The 13,704-nt window shown below is 37.3% G+C and overlaps 1 long non-coding RNA gene across 1 annotated transcript; it reads left to right on the forward strand.

Annotated features, from left to right (window-relative positions):
- The first annotated feature begins 857 nt into the window (after window positions 1-857).
- Window positions 858-12,430, forward strand: LOC138176528 (uncharacterized). Its single transcript, XR_011172324.1, has 3 exons — window positions 858-1,053; window positions 2,169-2,302; window positions 11,898-12,430. It is a non-coding gene; the product is annotated as an uncharacterized lncRNA (long non-coding RNA).
- Window positions 12,431-13,704: the final 1,274 nt, after the last annotated feature.

The raw sequence follows: 13,704 nt of genomic DNA on the forward strand, positions 1-13,704 counted from the left end.
GCTCATAGTTTTCCATCAATAAATATGTATTGAGTGAGTAATATTCCTGAAAAATAAGGTTTAAAACTATTTTGACTTCCTTTAACTGCTATTTATAATACCATTTCTTTGAAACTGCGGATTTCCTACTCCAGACTGTAAGAACACTTGTATTTATTGCCTTGAAGAGCCAGTATTGCACTGACTGGCCCCCTCGGTTTTCGGGGTTGGGAAGTTTGTGGTCGTGGTGCTAGTCTGATTTACATTTACTTCTGCTTTTGATGTGGGGAATAATGCTTTTTGGGGTCAAGGTTTGAGGATTTACTGCTAATCCCTCTATGTGGGTCATTTTTAAGTAAAGAACTATTTGAATATGCTACTGTGAATATTTTCATTTCCTAACTTATCTGATATCATGGTCTCTTTCAGTTACTAGAACAAAGTTTTGTTTTTGTTTTTTTTACCAGGTAGCTTATGAAGCCACTTAACGAGGTGTATAAATTATCTTTGCTCTTCCTAAAATGATTTACTTCTCTTGATATTTAGTTTCTCAAAATGAATCTATTTGTAACTTAGTTATGATAGATAATATTGTAAATGTAAAGCTTGTATTTCCTTCCAAAAGCTGATTAGCTTTCTAAGACCATTTATCAGTAAAGTAATATTAATTTCTAGAGCAAGTTAAAATAGTGGTGAAAGATAATCTTTTTTTTCCAATTTTTTTCCCTAATAATCATAATCTATTACAGAACCTTTTGGATTGGACAGTAACTATCATTTATTTAATATTGCTTTCCTGCTGTTTCTTTAAGAATGTGCTACTTTTAAAAATTCTATTCTTCAAACAGTTTTCAAGTTCAATGTATTTTATACATTTTTGTTCATTTTAATTTTTTAGATATGGGAGAAGGGACTGCTGAAAATACAAGTGCAGATGGCACCATTGGAACTTTGGAGGACGGTAGTGATAGTGAAAATATCCAAGCAAATGGGATTCCAGGGACTCCAATTTCTGTTGCATATACACCATCCTTACCTGATGACAGATTGTCTGTCTCTTCCAATGATACTCAGGTATAAAATGAAGAATCACATTGAGCTATTGGTCTCACAGTTCTGATGTTGAATGATGCCTATAAGAAATATCTTTAATAGACTCTTTAACTTTCTCACTGGCAAGGGGCTGCTTCGTTTTTTTCCCCCTAATTCCTAGCATAGCCTCTTGGACATTGTAGGGACTTAACATATATTTGTTGAATTTAATTAAATGATGCCTGATATGTCATTTGAGGAATTTTTGCCATTTAATATAATAAATGTTTTAAAATTTATTTTATTAATCTTTATTAATATAAAAGTTTTTGCTATTTAGTATAAATTTGACCCATTAGCTTCTGTAATGTGTTATCAACTAATTTGTCAAATATTATAAATTATAACATATAAAGTGTCTGGGAAAAGTGCTTCATCACAGATTCTTAGACAAACCCATAGCACTAGAAGGGTCCTTAATGATTTAGTCTAGTCTAAAACTTCCTACCTCCAAGCAGACTTATTTTCATTATATACTGGTGAAAGGCCCTCTTAATCCTTTATTCACTACCCCCTTAAAGAATTTTACCCAGAAATCAGCTAATAAATTCATCAAGGAAGAAATGATTATTCCCAGCTGCTAGTCTCACACTTGCTCAAGAGTAGGTAAAAATTGGAATAATGCGAACAGCCTAAAATACAATATAAGTTCTGGGAATGAATGTAATAACCTGCCTGGGGTTTGTTAAATGATGAGGGCAAGTGAGTAGACTTGAAGATTTTCTTTTTTTTTCCCCCGAGGGTGATTGGGGTTAAGTGACTTGCCCAAAGTCATACAGCTAGTGAGTGTGTCAAGCGTCTGAAGCCAGATTTGAACTCAGGACCGCCTGACTCCAGGGCCGGTGCTCCATTCACTGTGCCACCTAGCCTTCCCAAAGATTTTCTTTAATGACTTGGAAGAGAATCTTATCAAAGGGGAATTCAGTGGCTGTAGTTATTTAGTGTGGAGGGGGGAAAAACCTTAAAATGTTAAAAAAGAATATTCTGGTAGCACAGTATTTTCTTTATATTGGGGATGAAGTCACATCTCACTAGCCTTTAAAAGATGATTTTGCATTGTAATTGTCTGTATTTTAATGATATGTTACCATATATAGGAATCTGGAAATTCTTCAGGACCTTCACCTGGTGCTAAGTTTTCCCACATTTTACAAAAGGATGCCTTTCTAGTATTCAGGTCATTATGTAAATTGTCGATGAAACCACTGTCAGATGGACCGCCAGACCCAAAGTGAGTCATTACCTGTTTTCCTGATTTAATAATGTTGTTTTCTTCAATTTTAAATTTATTTAGACTAGTTAAACTGCTAGATTTAATTTTGTTCTCATTGGGGCCCAGTTAAATTAGAGGGAAAAAAAGTCTCAGCAAACCCAGCTTTCTACCCCCTGGGGAGAATTGGGTAGGGAAAGTAAGCTTCAGAAAATAAGATTAGATTCCAAAAACTCAAGTATAAGTACTACTGCTGTATTTACCCAGTCGTTGCCCTCTGCCTGCTGTGATATTTGAGAAGAGACCTGAATTAGAAGAGGTCCTTATTTTGAAACCCTGCCTTGCCATCTGCTTTCTGTGTAACCTTGAGCAAGTCACTTAAATACTCTAGGCCTCAGTTTCTTCTTCACCTATAAAAAATGAGGGGGCTGCACCACATTATACTATTGTAAGATACAAATTTAGATCTGCAAGGCACTTGAAGTCAGTTCCACCTCCTCATTTTACAGACAGGAAGCTGAAGTTAAATGATTGACCTAGTGTTATATTGTCAATTAAGTAGAAGAGCAGGGTTGTGAATCCAGGTCCTCTGATTCCATCTAGCATTTTTTTCTACTGAAAATGACTTCTAAGGTCTCCTCTAGCTCTAAATTTTTGATTCCATAACCCATTAATCCTTTGATCCCTTGTCCTATTTATTACTGCTTAACCTTTCCTAAACCCAGACCCATCCACCTGTCTTCCTCTTCTGCTCTACAATGCTAGAAAAAAATCACCTAACCATGTTAACTGGATTCACCACAGATTTATTTGAATTAGATAATCTCACTTGGGTCATCATTGCTGCATGCATTCATTTTGATCTTCCGAATCCCTACTTGATTTGTCACACCATCTGTTCCAAACATTTTCTCCTCAAGCCCCACCTCTGGCACCTCCTCCACGCCTGCCCAGTGGTGGGCTTTACTTCATGAATTACTGAGAGAAAGCTGATGCCAGCTTTCATCACCTCCTACTTCAGATCTTCTCAATGTCATTCCCATTTTTTCCTCCTTTGCTACCAACTCTAGGAAGAGGTAGTTCTCCTTGCAAAGGGCAGTCCTTGAGTAGAGATGTGTACCCTTAATCTCATTTTGTTCCACTGCATCCAGGAATTGATACCATCCATTTCACCATTTTGTCTCTCTAATTTTTGATCATTCTCTATCCACTGACTCCTCCTTGCTGTCTACAAACATGCCATCTCTCAGTTATTAAAGTCACTTGACTCTGGCCTCAAGCAATTTGCCCTTCATCTCTCATCCATTCCACTGCCAAATTCCCCGAAAAAACTCTGTCCTTATATCCCATTCACTTCTTAGCCCTCTTCAGTTGGGTTTTTATTCCTGAATGAAATTGCATCTAGGAGGCTGAGATAAAGATGAAGGGCCTCTGTTTCAGTCATGGAGCATAGCCAGTGAAAATGCTCAGTTAGAAGATAGATTGTGAAGAACATCAAGAACACCATCCAGTCCATACTGGATTGCAAAATCTGTGGAGAGGAGTAAGGTGTAATAAAACTTGAAAAGTAGAAAAGAGGTTGTGAAGGGCTTTGAAATCCAAACAAAGGATTTTGCATTTGATCCTGGATGCAATAGGGAGCCACCAAGAGTTGGTTGGAATGATCAGACTTGGATTTTAGGAAGATCAGTTTGACTGCTGAGTGGACAATGGATTAGAGTAGGATGGGGTTGGGGAACCTTCAACCTCAAGACCACATGTGGCCCTCTAGGCACTCAAGTGCAGCCCTTCAGCTAAATCCAAACCTGATAGAACAAATCACCTTAATAAAAGGATTTGTTCTGTAAAACTTGGACTTAGTCAAAAGACCACACCCAAGAACCTAGAAGACCACTTTGTGACCTTTAGGCCGAAGGTTCCCCAACCCTGGAGTAGAGAGGAGAGTTAGGGAAATCAGCCAACAGGTTATTCTAATAGTCCAGGTGTGAGGTGATAAATGCCTGCACCAGGATGGTTGCAGTGGAGTCAAGGATGACAGTTAGATTGTGAACCTAGGTGACTGGGAGGATGGTATGCTTGACAGTAACAAGAAAGTTAAGAGAAGGGGAAGGTTTGGGGGAAAATATAAAGAGGTCACTTCTAGAAATGTTTAGTTTAAGATTTCTTTAGGACATCTAGTTTGAACTGTCTAAAAGGCAGTTGGAGATACAAGACTAGAAATCAGGAGAGAGGTTAGGGCTGGTTAAGTAGATCTGAGAGTCATCTGCATAAAAATGATAAATATGGGCATCGATGAAGTCACCAAGTGAAGTAATACAGAGGGAGAACAGAAGAGGATCCAGGATAGAGCTTTGGGGATTGCCTAATACTTTTAGCAGGAACAACATGGATAAAAATCCAACAAAGGAAACTGAGAAGGAATAGTCAGACATGTAGAAAGAGAACCAAGAGAGAACTGTCATGAAAACCTGAAAAGTATCAAGGAGAATAGGGTGATTGACAGTGTTAAAGACTAAGAGGTCAAAGAAGGATAAAGATGGAAAAAAGGCCTTTAGATTTGGCAATTAAGAAATCATTACTAACCCTGGAGGAGTAGTTTTGGTTGAATGATGAGAGTCAGAAGCTAGACTTCAGAGAGTTAAGAGAATGAGAAGAAAGGAAGTAAAAGCACTCATCATAGATGACTTTCTCAAGGAGTTTATCCACAAAAGGGAGGGAGGAAAGATATAGGATGATAGCTAGAGTGGATAGATGGGTCAAATGAGGGTTTTTTGAGTATATGGGGGACACATGGTCATATTTGTGGGCAGTAGAGAAGCAACCAGTAGACAAGGAGTGATTGTAGGGAGAGAGTGGGTATAATAGAGGTAACAGTTTGCTGGAGAAGTTGGATGGAATGGGATTGGTTGTGCAAGGAATTTGCCTTGGCAAGGAGAAAGGCTATCTCTTCATGTCATGTGAAGGTGAAGAAAGAGATAATAGCAAAAGGCATATGAATGATGTGAGAAATAAGAGAGAAGAGGGAATTCTTTCTCCCTTCTTTCTGGCTATCTCATCTTCCTGGTTTTGTTGTTGTTTTTTTTTTTTTTTTAATAAATGCTCTGTCATACATCTTTTCCTACTTGTCTGTCCTACTGTATCATTATTTATATTTGGCCTGAGTGTTTCCCAGGGCTCTGTCCTTGGCCTTTTTTTTTTTTTTACTCTCTCTATGTGCAGATGATTCCCAAATTTATATACCCCCATTTCATCTCTGTCCTTACCTTTCGTACTTATCACCAATTCACCAGCATGCATCTTTATCTGTATGCTTTGTAGGTATCTTGAATTCATTATTATCTAACTGAAGCAGCGTAGTGGCACAGTGGATAGAGTGTTGAACTTGAAATCAGGAAGCAAACAGAGGTGTGTACTTAATGTTCATCTATGTGACCAAGGCCTTTGATACTATCAGTCATGAGGGCTTGTGGAAAATCATGGCAAAATTTAGTTGCCCAGAGAAGGACATCAGTATCATATGCTACTTTCATGGTGACCTGTTTGCACAGGTTCTGGATAAAGGACGATGTTCTTGCACTTTCCCAGTCACCAACAGAGTAAAGCAGGGTTATGTGCTTGTTCCCTTGCTTTTAAGCATGATGTTTTCAGTGATGTTGTCAGATACCTTCAATGAGAGTGAAAATGGCATCTAGGTCAGCTGTTGCATTGACAATAAATTATTTAACTTGAAAAGGCTGGAAACCAAGACTAAAGTAGAGGGAGAGTTGGTGCATGACTTTTTGTTGGTAGATGATTATGCACTCAGTGGAGCCCCTGAGGCTGAGATAAACAGAGTATGGATCAGTTCTTTGCTGCTTGTGCTAATTTTGGCCTAACAATTACCACCAAGAAAACAGGTTCTCCACCAGTCAGCACCACACCATCTATACATGGAACCACCAGTTATGGAAACTGGAGAAATTTTGAATGTTGTGGATAAGTTCACTTGCCTGGTCAGTATACTTTCCAGGGACAGATGACAAGAGTTGACCCATGCATTACTAGAGCTAGTTGTGTGTTTGAGAGAGAACAGGTATTAGGCTGCCTATCAAATTGAAAGGTCTACAGAGCTGTTGTGCTGACCTCATTGTATGCCTGTGAAACCCGGGCAGTCTACCAGCACCATGCCAGGAAACTGAATCACTTCCATTTGAATTGTCTTAGGGAAGATTCTGAAGATCACCTGGCAGGATAAGGTACTGGACACTGAGGTGCTTTCTTGAGCTGAGCAGCCAAGTATTCAAATTCCACTTCAGAGAACACAGCTCTGTTGGGCTGCCCATATTGTTTGAATGTCAAACCCAGTTTGTCTGAAAGTGTTTTCTGGAGAACTCAAACAAAGCAAGCACTCAAATGGAGGCCAGAAGAAGAGATAAAAGGACATTCCCAAGGTCTCTCTGAAGAGCTCTGGTATTGACTGTGAGACATGGGAGATTCTGGCACCTGACTATCTAACATGGTGTGTTTACATCAAAGAAGGCACTGTGCTCTGTGAGCAGAGCACAATTGAAATAACTCAAAAGAAATGTTAAGTGCACAAATTTAGAGACATCTCCACTCCATGTGTTCATGTGGACTAGTTGTACCCCACCTGTGGTAGAGCCTTCCAAGCTCGTAATGGTCTGATCAGCCAGTAAGACACACTGTACATTGACCCAACATAGTGATGTCATTTTGGTCCTCTTAAAGAAAGGACCACAACCAGTTATTATATTAAGCTTTGTTTTTAAAAAATTTACATAAAAGAATAAATACTACCAAGCTTTGTTATAAAAAGTGATTTTAAATTCTACTGTTATTCTCTGGGGAAAAAAGTATCATGTCTCATTTTGAAGCAACTGCTTGTGTACTTTAGCAGGGAAGCATTGCTGACAAGGACAGTGATGTACTTTCACAACAGTAGGGATGAGGCACAGGGCATGGCATAGAGTAGGTATGATATAAATTTTGTTATTACAAGGAGGTCTGAGAAAAGAGGGAAAGATTTGAAATAACTACAGATGTGTTAATTTTCAAATTAACATTATCCCGTCTAAACCATTTCAGCATATTGGAACTCTTTTATAATGGTACTTGGGTTCCAAATTAAAATTCACCTTTGAGACCATGTGTAAAATATAGATAGAGAGAGAGAAAGCAGACTTATGTGAGATTTTCTTTGTCTTGTGGCATATTGTAATGCTAAGCCAAGCAAAGGCAACTTCCCAAGGTTCAAAATATGTACGAGTATGCATGTGTATGCCTATGTATATGTAAAATAATACAAGGCATTTGGAGACAAAAATAATGTTTCTGATACTCTAAAAGTCTCTATGGCTGACTTTATTTAAAATTAAAGAGAAAAACATCGAATAAATTAGAAATAGTTGTCAATGTATTGTGATTTGGCAGTTAACCTAGTGGATTTGTAGAATAACTAAAAGCTTTTTTTTTTTTTTTGCCTTTTTGGAGGGTGTTTGGGGTTAAGTAACTTGCCCAAGGTTTTTGTGTGGGTGTTAAGTGTCTGAGGCCAGAACCGAACTTGGGTCCTCCTGACTCCAGGGCCGGCGCTTTCTTACTGCGCCACCTAGCTGCCCCTAACTAAAAGCTTTTAATTAGTTTTAACAATTATTAGTCACCCCTGGTGTTCTGAGTACTATGCTGTAGGGCAGTGGTGTTAAACTCAACAGAAACAGGAACTAGCTCCCATTAAACCATACATATATACTTTCTCCTGGCCATATATTGACTTAGAAAACCACATCTTAACATTATCTATGTTTTATTGTGTTTTTAGTCTAAGTATTTCCCAGTTACATTTTATTCTGCTTCAGGCCACACATGGACCACAACTTTGATACCTCTACTCTAGGGTTTAGAGGTGGTACAGAGTTTACGTAACACCAGAAATCCTCTTCAAAATTACAGTGTGTTGAAAGGATCCTACTTACTGAGGGAAGGCACTCACTGAAATAAACTATGGGAAAACTGGGACAGGAGTCTAGAAGAAATTAGATTTAGATAAATACCTCACACCATATGCAATGATAAGCTCCAAGTGGATATTCTGTGTATGTGTGTGTGTGTATAAAATTATATTGTAAATAAAACAGAAGAGTGATAACCACATGATAGAAAGGTTCATAAGAGGTAAACTGAACAATTTTGATTATATTGAATTTAAAATATTTTTTTGTTTTTTTTTTCTTTTTGGAGGGGGGAAGGCAGGACAATTAGGGTTAAGTGACTTGCCCAAGGTCACACAGCTAGTAAGTGTTAAGTGTCTGAGGCCAGATTTGAACTCTGGTGCTCTATTCACTGTGTCACCTAGCTGGCCCCTAAAAATATTTTTTTAACACACAAATCTAAAGTAGTAAAAATAAGAAAGAATGCAGATAACTAGGAAAAAAATCTTTGCAACATATTTCCCTAATAAAAATTTTACATTTTATATATCTGAGGGACTGATTCAAATTTATAATGCTAAGAGTCATTCCTCAGTATACAAATGGTAAGAGGCTATGAAGAGATAGTTTTCTCATGGAGATATCCAAATTATCAACAGTTGTTTGAAGAAAGTGGTTTAAATCACCAACAATTGGGGAAATGCAAATTAAAATGACTTTGAGGTTTCAGCTAGTACTTGTCATCACGGCAAAGATAGCAAAAGAAGAAAATGATGAATGTTGGAGGGGTTGTGGTCCAGCCAATTTGAAACTATCTCCAGACTATTCAGACCTGTTGGCTTAGCCATACTATCACAAAGAACGTACCCCTAAAGAAATCCAAGAAAGAGAATTTTTATATGCAAAAATATTTATAGTAGCTCTTTTTGTGGTAGCCAAAAATTGAAAACGTACAGGATGTCCTCCTATTGAGGAATAGCTAAATAAATTGTCACATATGGATGTAATAGAATGTTAATTGTACCATAATAAATACTGAAATGGACAATTTTAGAGGAACCTGAGAAGATCTGTATGAACCACTACAGAGAAAAGTAAGCAAAATTAAGAGAACAGTCTATGCCATAGTAACAACATGCTAAAGAAAAACAACTTTCAAGGGCCTTTGAACTCCTATCAACTCAGTGATAAATCATGAGTCCAAAAGAATGAAAATAAAACATGACACTTGTGTCCTAATAGAGAGATAATGGACTTGAATTGCAGAGAGAACTAAATTTTCAAACACAGCTAATGCAGGAATTTGTTTTGCTGTACTATACAGTTTATGTATTGAGAGCTATATTTTGGGATGTGTGTTTTGTTTTGCTTGGGAGTTTTTTTGGCTCCTGAGAGGAAGGTTTGGTAGAGTGAGTTGCAGAATGATAAAAAGATGCTTGATAATTTAAAAAATTTAGTTATATAATCTCTTGGGGGCTGCATGGCATAATGGAATAGTGCTAGCCCTAGACTCAGAGTCAGGAAACCTTGGATTGGAATTCTTCCATGGAAACTAGTCTCTGTGTAACATTAGACACGTTCCTTAACCTCTTAAGAGTCTCAGTATTTTAATCTGTAAAATAGGCATCAACCTGAAGCACTACTTCAGGGCATTGTCAAATGAGATAATGTATTTGGAGCAAAAACTTTAAAGTGATATATAATTGTCAGCTACTACTATTACAAAGATGAGCGTATAGTCAGTCTAGTTGACTGGATTATACATCTGCGGGCCAGCTTAGCTGTTCATTTGCCTTTGCCCTCTTGTCATGTCACCTCTCATTCCTTTATAGATCTTACTCTGGATTATATATATTCTATACTACTGCCTTTATACATCTTTATCATTGTTTGTTTCAGGTGACCCTTCCTTTAGAAAGCCTTTTCTGATCTTCCCAATTGTCAGTGGTTTTTGTTGTATAAAATTACTCTGTGTGTGTGTGTGTGTGTGTGTGTGTGTGTTGTTGTACAGTTGTCTATGTCCTTCAGGCCTGGGACTGTCCTATGTTTGTATTTGTATCTGAACTACCCAAGACAGAGATTTGCTTTATAGAAGGTGCTGGATAAATGTTAGGAGTTGAGATTGTAAACATAAAAACACATCAATAATATAATATATGGTATGACCAAAATAATATTTTTTTGCAAGGTCTGTGGGCAGACTTCTCATTTAGACCTGGAGGACCAAAGAAAGTTTCTTAAAAGAGATGTCATTTGAGGTATATTTTAAAGAATGGGAATAAGGAATTAATCAAAGAAGTGAAAGGTATGAACATAAGGCATAGGAAAGAGTACCCAAAAAGACATAGTAGCAGGAGATGTATGGTAAATGGCGAACAAGTCTTTTTTGGTTGGATTATAAATTACATAGAAGGAAGTTGTTTCATATAAAAGTGAAAAGATAGATGCTAGATTGTGATGGACCTTTATTGTTAGGTTAAGGTGTTTACACTTTTCTTAAGAGTCACATAAGACACAAATAGATCTATGAGTGTATAACGATGATGTGTCTTCCATTAGTATCATGGTTAGATTAGATATTGGAAAGAATAGAGGCTAGTAAACTTAGCTGTGCACCTTCTCCAGTAATGTAGGTGGGTGGCAATAAGCACCTGTAGTTAGGCAATGACAGTAGGAATAGAGAGGTTAGGATAATAGAAACATAAGTTAAAATATTTCATAAATGAGGAAAGTGGGGCCCAGATGAATGGAGTAACTCCCAGTTATGTATATGAGAATTATTGTGAACAGAGAACCTACAGGTCTTGGAAATTTTATATGAGGGAAAGGAGCAGAAAGCTCAGGGACAACGCCAAGGTTTCTCTCAAACATGGAAGATGGAGTCGATTAATAGCTATGCAGCGGAGAGATGATATTTAGTTTGAAAGATGGTCTTTTGAGTCTGCCTGACTGATTAGACATCTACGAAGGGACAACTTATAAGCATTTGGAGATAAAGGTCTGTAGTATAGAAGAGAGATCAAGACAGAAGGTACAGATTTGTGAGTCATCTGCCTGTAGGTAATTATTTCAATCACTTGACCTTTTGGGGCCTTAATTTCTGCATCTCAAAAAGAAGATATATCCTAAGTGTCCCTCCAGGGTCCTTCCAGCTTGAAATCAGTGACAGTGAAGAGAGGAGAGATTGATGAAAAAGAAGCCGCCCAAGGACATAGCCCTCACCTGTCTTAAAGGATCTAGAATAGGAGCCAATGTAGATAAAAGATGGATAAATTTAAAGAAAAAGGAATAACGAGTATCAAGAAGTGTAAAATTTTTACTGCAGAGATCAATGAGTATGAAGATAGTGGCTTATTAATTAATATCTTCTATAGAGAAACTAATATTAAAACTGTTTTGTGTAATATATCACCTTCAACTTGAGAAATTCAAAATCATTTTCATAAAGCGATTTGTTTTTATCATGTGTTTTCAGAACTGACTTGGAAGTATATGCGTCTTTAAATCCATTTCTTTTTAGATAGAATAACACTTAATATTCGTGTTTGTTTTTCTCTATTTTGAAAATTTGTATAATTGGGTAGAACCAGGAAATTTCTATAGAAGAAAACATTCAAGTTCAGCAGTCGTTGCAAGAGAATTGTGATCAGTTTTGTCACCTATTTTTTTTTTTTTTTTGCTTTACATTTCAGGTCTCACGAATTGCGATCCAAGATCCTTTCATTGCAGTTGCTTCTGTCCATTCTACAGAATGCAGGACCTGTTTTCAGGACCAATGAGATGTTCATTAATGCTATTAAGCAGTATCTTTGTGTTGCACTCTCTAAAAATGGAGTGTCATCTGTCCCAGAGGTTTTTGAACTTTCTCTTTCTATATTTCTTACCTTGTTGTCAAACTTCAAAACACATCTGAAGATGCAGATTGAGGTATGCTTCACAGATAAATCTTGGTTAAACTTAATGTTTGCTGACATATACATGCTGCATCTTTTTTTGTTGTTTTTCATTTTTCAAATGCTTTATTAACTTCTGGTTTACATCATTTCCACCAGATTTTGAGTTACAAATTTTCTCCCTGTTTTTTTTCATCTACCCACCGCCCCAAAATAGCAGTCCCACAGGATATCCCCTCCTCCGATCTTCTCTATCCCATATTTTCTCCCATACCCCTTTTGACTTTTCCAGTAGGTTATGGTGGATCTCTATGCCCCAGTGCCTGTATATCTTATTTCCCAATTACATGTAAAATAGTTTTAATAATAGTATATATATATTTAAACATTTGATTTTAAAACTTTGAGTTGCAGATTCATTCCCTTCCTCCCTTGTCACCCACCCTTACTGGGAAGATAAGCAGTTCTGTATAGGTTGTACATGTGTAGCTAATGCAAAACATTAACACAGTAGATCTATTGTAAAAGACTGACTATATTTCCCTCCCTCCTATCCCACCTCCTACCCGTTCCATTCTCTACTTTGATCCCATACCTTTTCAAAAGTGGGTGCTTCCAACTTCCCTCCCCCCAGCTTGCCCTCCCTTCCATCATCCCCTCTCTCATTCCCTTCCCCCCATTATCCTGTAGGGTGACATACCCTATTTAGTGTGTATTTCATTCCCTCCTCAAGCCAAATTCAGTGGGAATAAGGTTGACCCATTCCCTTTTCCCTTCCTATTCTTCCCCTTCATTGTAACCATTTTCCCTTGCTTCTTCTATATGAGATAGTTTGCCCCATTCTATCTCTCCCTATCTCCTCTCTTTATATTCCTCTCTCACCCCTTAATTTCACCTTTTAAGTATCATCTCTTCCTATTAAATTGGTCCTGTGCCCTCTATCTATGTATACCTGTAAACATATATACACACATTCACATATATATTTCTATTCCCTTCAACTATTTTCATACTGAGAAAAGTTTCATCAGTTACAATTATTGTTTTGCCATGTAGGAATGTTAATAGTTAAACTTTGATAAGTTCCTTATGATTTCTTTTCCCTGTTTACCTTCTCATGCTTCTCTTGCTTCTTGTATCTGAATATCAAATTTTCTATTAAACTCTGATTTTTTTTCATCAGAAATGCTTGAAAGGCCTCTATTCCACTGAATGACCATATTTTCCCCTGAAACATGATACTCAGTTTTACTGGGTAGGTGATTCTTGGTTTCAATATCACATTCCAAGCCCTTCGATCCCTCAGTGTAGAAGCTGCCAGATCCTGGGTTATCCTGATTGTGTTTCCACAATATTCAAATTGTTTCTTCCTGGATGCTTGTAATATTCTCTCCTTAATCTGGGAATTTCAGAACCTGGCTATAATATTCCTAGGAGTTTTCTTTTTGGGACCTTTTTCAGGACGTGATCAGTGGATTCTTTCAACCTCTGTTTTGCCCTCTGGTTCTAAAACATCAGGGCAGTTTTCTTTGAGAACTTCCTGGAGGATGATTTCTAGGTTCTTACTTTGGTCATGGCTTTCAGGTAGTCCAATAATTTTTAAATT

This window comes from Petaurus breviceps, unplaced genomic scaffold (genome assembly GCF_028583685.1).
Source record: "Petaurus breviceps papuanus isolate PSGF00001 unplaced genomic scaffold, PetGlider_PUasm1.0 89881, whole genome shotgun sequence".
Taxonomy (NCBI): Eukaryota; Metazoa; Chordata; class Mammalia; order Diprotodontia; family Petauridae; genus Petaurus; species Petaurus breviceps.